The sequence below is a fragment of the Schistocerca americana genome, unplaced genomic scaffold, assembly GCF_021461395.2.
Source record: "Schistocerca americana isolate TAMUIC-IGC-003095 unplaced genomic scaffold, iqSchAmer2.1 HiC_scaffold_29, whole genome shotgun sequence".
Classification (NCBI taxonomy): Eukaryota; Metazoa; Arthropoda; class Insecta; order Orthoptera; family Acrididae; genus Schistocerca; species Schistocerca americana.
In genome coordinates, this window is record NW_025726005.1 from 4,055,912 (window position 1) to 4,063,272 (window position 7,361).

Below are 7,361 nucleotides of genomic sequence, written 5' to 3' on the forward strand. Positions count from 1 at the left end.
CTGTGTTTCATCGCTAATAAGAAGGTCCAAGGTATACAGTAAACCTGAAGTGAAGCATCGGAATCTAAAACTGGACTCACAGGATAGGTTCAAATCATAGAAAGTGAGGGTGTCAGTCCTCATGTACTTAAGTCGGCATTGTGGCTTTTGTATTAAATTCGGATGCAATTTCTGTGTTTCATCGTCAATAAGAAGGTCCATGGGATACAGTAACCCTGGAGTAAAGCATCGGAATCAAAAACTGGACTCACAGGATAGGTTTCAAATCATAGAAAGTGAGAGTGTCAGTCCTCTTGTACTTACGTCGGAATTCTGCCTTTTGTATTAAATTTGGATGCAATTTCTGTGTTTCATCGTTAATAAGAAGGTCCAAGGGATACAGTTAACCTGAAGTGAAGCATCGGATTCTAAAACTGGACTCACAGGAGAGGTTCAAATCGTAGAAAGTGAGAGTGTCAGTCCTCTTGTACTAAAGTCGGCATAGTGCCTTTTGTATTAAATTTGGATGCAATTTCGGTATTTCATCGTCAATATGAAGGTCCAAGGGATACAGTAAACCTGAAGTGAGGCATCGGAATCTAAAACTGGACTCACAGGAGAGGTTCAAATCATAGAAAGTTAGAGTGTCAGTCCCCTTGTACTTAAATCGGCATTGTGCCTTTTGTATCAAGTTTGGATGCAATTTCTGTGTTTCATCGTCAATCAGAGGGTCCAAGGGATACAGTAAACCTGAAGTGAAGCATCGGAATCTAAAACTGGACTCACAGGAGAGGTTCAAATCATAGAAAGTGAGAGTGTCAGTCCACAATTGCTTAATTCGGCATTGTGCCTTTTGTATTAAATTCGGATGCAATTTCTGTGTTTCATCGTCAATAAGAAGGTTCAAGGGATACAGTAAACCTGAAGTGAAACATCGGAATCTAAAACTGGACTCACAGGAGAGGTTCAAATCATAGAAAGTGAGAGTGTCAGTCCTTTTGTACTTAATTAGGCATTGTGCCTTTTGTATTACATTCGCATGCAATTTCTGTGTTTCATCGACAATAAGATGGTCCAAGGGATACAGTAAACCTGAAGTGAAGCATCGGATTCTAAAACTGGACTCACAGGAGAGGTTCAAATTATAGAAAGTGAGAGTGTTAGTCCTCTTGTACTTAAGTCGGCATTGTGCCTTTTGTATTAAATTCGGATGCAATTTCTGTGATTCATCGTCAATAAGAAGGCCCAAGGTATAAAGGAAACCTGAAGTGAACCATCGGAATCTAAAACTGGACTCACAGGAGAGGTTTAAATCATAGAATGCTAGAGTGTCAGTTCTCTTGTACTTAAGTCGGCATTGTGCTTTTTGTATTAAATTCGGATGCAATTTCTGTGTTTCATCTTCAATAAGAAGGTCTATGGGATACAGTAAACCTGAAGTGAAGCATCGGATTCACACACTGGACCAGTAGGAGAGGTTCAAATCATAGAAAGTTAGAGTGTCAGTCCTCTTGTACTGATGTCGGCATTGTGCCTTTTGTATTAAATTCCGATGCAATTTCTGTGTTTCATCGCCAATAAGAAGGGCCAAGGTATACAGTAAACCTGAAGTGAAGCATCGGAATCTAAAACTAGACTCACAGGATAGGTTCAAATCATAGAAAGTGAGGGTGTCAGTCCTCTTGTACTTAAGTCGGCATTGTGCCTTTTGTATTGAATTCGGATGCAATTTCTGTGTTTCATCGTCAATAAGAAGGTCCATGGATTACAGTAACCCTGAAGTGAAGCATCGGAATCTAAAACTGGACTCACAGGAGAGGTTCAAATCATAGAAAGTGAGAGTGTCAGTCCTCTTGTACTTAAGTCGGCATTGTGCCCTTTGTATTAAATCCGGACGCAATTTCTGTGTTTCATCGTCAATAACAAGGTCCAAGGGATACAGTAAACCTGAATTGAAGCAGCGGAATCTAAAACTGGACTCACAGGAGAGTTTCAATTCATAGAAAGTGAGAGTGTCAGTCCTTTTGTACTTAATTAGGCATTGTGCCTCTTGTATTACATTCGGATGCAATTTCTTTGTTTCATCGACAATAAGTAGGTCCAAGGGATACAGTAAACCTGAAGTGAAACATTCGAATCTAAAACTGGACTCACATTAGAGGTTCCAATCATGGAAAGTGAGAGTGTTAGTCCTGTTGTACTTAAGTCGGCATTGTGCCTTTTGTATTAAATTCGGATGCAATTTCTGTGTTTCATCGTCAATAAGAAGGACCAAGGTATAAAGGAGACCTGAAGTGAAGCATCGGAATCTAAAACTGGACTCACAGGAGAGGTTCAAATCATAGAATGCTAGAATGTCATTTTTCTTGTACGTAAGTCGGCAATGTGCTTTTTGTATTGAATTCGGATGCAATTTCTGAGTTTCGTCCTCGATAAGAAGGTCCATGGGATACAGTAAACCTGAAGTGAAGCATCGGATTCAAACACTGGCCCCTTAGGAGAGGTTCAAATCATAGAAAGTTAGAGTGTCAGTCCTCTTGTACCGAAGACAGCATTGTGCCTTTTGTATTAAATTCCGATGCAATTTCTGTGTTTCATCGCCAATAAGAAGGTCCAAGGTATACAGTAAACCTGAAGTGAAGCATCGGAATCTAAAACTGGACTCACAGGATAGGTTCAAATCATAGAAAGTGAGGGTGTCAGTCCTCTTGTACTCTTCTCGGCATTGTGCCTTTTGTATTAAATTCGGACGCAATTTCTGTGTTTCATCGTCAATAAGATGTTCCAAGAGATACAGTTAACCTGAAGTGAAGCATCGGATTCTAAAACTGTACTCACAGGAGGGGTTCAAATCATAGAAAGTGAGGGTGTCAGTCCTCTTGTACTTAACTCGGCATTGTGCCTTTTGAATTTAATTCCGATGCAATTTCTGTGCCTCATCGTCAATAAGTAGGTCCAAGGTACACAGTAAATCTGAATTGAAGCATCGGAATCTAAAACTGGACTCACAGGAGAGGTTCAAATCATAGAAAGTGAGAGTGTCAGTCCTCTTGTACCTAAGTCGGCATTGTGCCTTTTGAATTTTATTCCGATGCAATTTCTGTGTTTCATCGTCAATATGAAGGTCCAAGGGATACAGTAAACCTAAAGTGAGGCATCGGAATCTAGAACTGGACTCACAGATGAGGTTCAAATCATAGAAAATTAGTGTGTCAGTCCTCTGGTAATTAAGTCGGCATTGTGCCTTTTGTATTAAATTCGGATTCAATTTCTGTTTTTCGTCGTCAATAAGAAGTTCCAAGGGATACAGTAAACCTGAAATGAAGCTCCGGAATCTAAAACTGGAGTCACAGGAGAGGTTCAGATCATAGAAAGTTAGAGTGTCCGTCCTCTTGTACTAAAGTCGGAATTGTGCCTTATGTATAAAATTCGGATGCACTTTCTGTGTTTCATCGTCAATAGGAAGGTCCAAGGGATACAGTAAACCTGAAGTGAAGCATCGGAATCTAAAACTGGACTCACAGGAGAGGTTCAAATCACAGATAGTGAGAGTGTCAGTCCTCTTGTACTTAAGTCGGCATTGTGCCTTTTGTATTAAATTCGGATGCAATTTCTGTTTTTCATCGTGAATATCAAGGTCCAAGGGATACAGTAAACCTGAAGTGAGGCATCGGAATCTAAAACTGGACTCACAGGAGAGGTTCAAGTCATAGAAAATTAGAGTGTCAGTCCTCTGGTCATTAAGTCGGCATTGTGCCTTTTGTATTAGATTCGGATGCTATTTCTGTTTTTGATCGTCAATAAGAAGGTCCAAGGGATACAGTAAACCTGAAGTGAAGCTCCGGAATCTAAAACTGGATTTACAGGAGAGGTTCAAATCATAGAAAGTTAGAGTGTCAGTCCTCTTGTACTTAAGTCGGAATTGTGCCTTTTGTATAAAATTCGGATGCAATTTCTGTGTTTCATCGTCAATAAGAAGGTCCAAGGGATACAGTAAACCTCAAGTGATGCATCGGATTCAAACACTGGACCCATAGGAGAGGTTCAAATCATAGAAATTTAAAGTGTCAGTCCTCTTGTACTGAAGTCGGCATTGTGCCTTTTGAATTTAATTCCGATGCAATTTCTGTGTTTCATCGTCAATACGAAGGTCCAAGGTATACAGTAAACCTGAAGTGAAGCTCCGGAATCTAAAACTGGACTCACAGCAGAGGTACAAATTATAGAAAGTTAGAGTGTCAGTCCTCTTGTACTTAAGTCGGCATTGTGCCTTTTGTATTAAATTCGGATGCAATTTCTGTTTTTCATCGTCAATATGAAGGTCCAAGGGATACAGTAAACCTAAAGTGAGGCATCGGAATCTAGAACTGGACTCACAGATGAGGTTCAAATCATAGAAAATTAGTGTGTCAGTCCTCTGGTAATTAAGTCGGCATTGTGCCTTTTGTATTAAATTCGGATTCAATTTCTGTTTTTCGTCGTCAATAAGAAGGTCCAAGGGATACAGTAAACCTGAAATGAAACTCCGGAATCTAAAACTGGAGTCACAGGAGAGGTTCAGATCATAGAAAGTTAGAGTGTCCGTCCTCTTGTACTAAAGTCGGAATTGTGCCTTATGTATAAAATTCGGATGCACTTTCTGTGTTTCATCGTCAATAGGAAGGTCCAAGGGATACAGTAAACCTCAAGTGAAGCATCGGAATCTAAAACTGGACTCACAGGAGAGGTTCAAATCACAGATAGTGAGAGTGTCAGTCCTCTTGTACTTAAGTCGGCATTGTGCGTTTGTATTAAATTCGGACGCAATTTCTGTGTTTCATCGTCAATAACAAGGTCCAACGGATACAGTAAACCTGAAGTGAGGCATCGGAATCTAAAACTGGACTCACACGAGAGGTTCAAATCGTAGAAAGTGAGAGTGTCAGTCCTCTTGTACTTAAGTCGGCATTGTGCCTTTTGTATTTATTTCCGATGCAATTTCTGCGTTTCATCGTCAATAAGAAGTTCCTTGGTATACAGCAAACCCGAAGTGAAGCATCGGAATCTAAAACTGGACTCACCGGAGAGGTTCAAATCATAGAAAGTTAGAGTGTCAGTCCTCTTGTACTCTAGTCGGCATTGTGCCTTTTGTATTAAATTTGGATGCAATTTCTGTGTTTCATTGTCAATAAGAAAGTCCAAGGGATACAGTAAACCTGTAGTTAAGCATCGGAATCTAAAACTGGACTCACAGGAGAGGTTCAAATCATAGAAAGTGAAAGTGTCAGTCCTCTTGTACTTAAGTCGGCATTGTGCCTTTTGTATTAAATTCGGATGCAATTTCTGTGTTTCATTGTCAATAACAATGTCCAAGGGATACAGTTAACCTGAAGTGAAGCATCGGATTCTAAAACTGGACTCACAGGAGAGGTTCAAATCATAGAAAGTGAGAGTGTCAGTCCTCTTGTACTATAGTCGGCATTGTGCCTTTTGTATTAAATTCGGATGCAATTTCTGTATTTCATCTTCAATAAGATGGTCAAAGGCATACAGTAAACCTGAAGTGAAGCAGCGGAATCGAAATCAGGTCTCACAGGAGAGGTTCAAATCATAGAAAGTTAGAGTGTCAGTCCTCTTGTACTTAACATGGCATTGTGCCTTTTGAATTTAATTCCGATGCAATTTCTGTGCCTCATCGTCAATAAGTAGGTCCAAGGAACACAGTAAATCTGAAGTGAAGCATCGGAATCTAAAACTGGACTCACAGGAGAAGTTCAAATCATAGAAAGTGATAGTGTCAGTCCTCTTGTACCTAAGTCGGCATTGTGCCTTTTGAATTAAATTCCGAAGCAAATTTCTGTGTTTCATCGTCAATAAGAAGGTCCAAGGTATACAGTAAACCTGAAGTGAAGCATCGGAATCTAAAACTGGACTCACAGGGTAGGTTCAAATCATAGATAGTTAGATTGTCAGTCCTCTTGTACCTAAGTCGGCATTGTGCCTTTTGAATTTAATTCCGATGCAATTTCTGTGTTTCATCGTCAATACGATGGTCCAAGGTATACAGTAAACCTGAAGTGAAGCATCGGAATCTGAAACTGGACTCACAGCAGAGGTTCAAATCATAGAAAGTTAGAGTGTCAGTCCTCTTGTACTTAAGTCGGCATTGTGCCTATTGTATGAAATTCGGATGCTATTTCTGTTTTTCGTCGTCAATAAGAAGGTCCAAGGGATAAATTAAACCTGAAGTGAAGCTTCGGAATCTAAAACTGGACTCACAGGAGAGGTTCAAAACATAGAAAGTTAGAGTGTCAGTCCTCTTGTTCTTAAGTCGGAATTGTGCCTTTTGTATTAAATTCGGATGCAATTTCTGTATTTCATCGTCAATAAGAAGGTCCAAGGTATACAGGAAACCTGAAGTGAAGCATCGGAATCTAAAACTGGACTCACAGGAGAGGTTCAAATCATAGAAAGTGAGAGTGTCAGTCCACTTGTACTTAAGTCGGCATTGTGCCATTTGTATTTATTTCCGATGCAATTTCTGTGTTTCATCGTCAATAAGAAGTTCCATGGTATACAGCAAACCTGAAGTGAAGCATCGGAATCTAAAACTGGACTCACAGGAGAGGTTCAAATCATAGAAAGTTGAGTGTCAATCCTCTTGTACTTTAGTCGGCATTGTGCCTTTTGTATTAAATTTGGATGCAATTTCTGTGTTTCATTGTCAATAAGAAGGTCGAAGGGATACTGTAAACCTGAAGTGAAGCTTCGGAATCTAAAACTGGACTCACAGGAGAGGTTCAAATCATAGAAAGTGAAAGTGTCAGTCCTCTTGTACTTAAGTCGGCATTGTACCTTTTGTATTAATTTCGGATGCAATTTCTGTGTTTTATCGTCAATAAGGAGGTCCAAGGGATACAGTTAACCTGAAGTGAAGCATCGGATTCTAAAACTGGTCTCACAGGAGAGGTTCAAATCATAGAAAGTGAGAGTGTCAGTCCTCTTTTACTAAAGTCGGCATTGTGCCTTTTGTAATAAATTCGGATGCAATTTCTGTATTTCATCGTCAATAAGAACGTCCAAGGGATACAGTAAACCTGAAGTGAAGCAGCGGAATCGAAAACTGGTCTCACAGGAGAGGTTCAAATCATAGAAAGTTAGAGTGTCAGTCCTCTTGTACTTAACTCGGCATTGTGCCTTTTGAATTTAATTCCGATGCAATTTCTGTGCCTCATCGTCAATAAGTAGGTCCAAGGTACACGGTAAATCTTAAGTGAAGCATCGGAATCTAAAACTGGACTCACAGGATCGGTTCAAATCATACAAAATGAGAGTGTAAGTCCTCTTGTACCTAAGTCGGCAATGTGCCTTTTGAATTTAATTCCGAAGCAAATTTCTGTGTT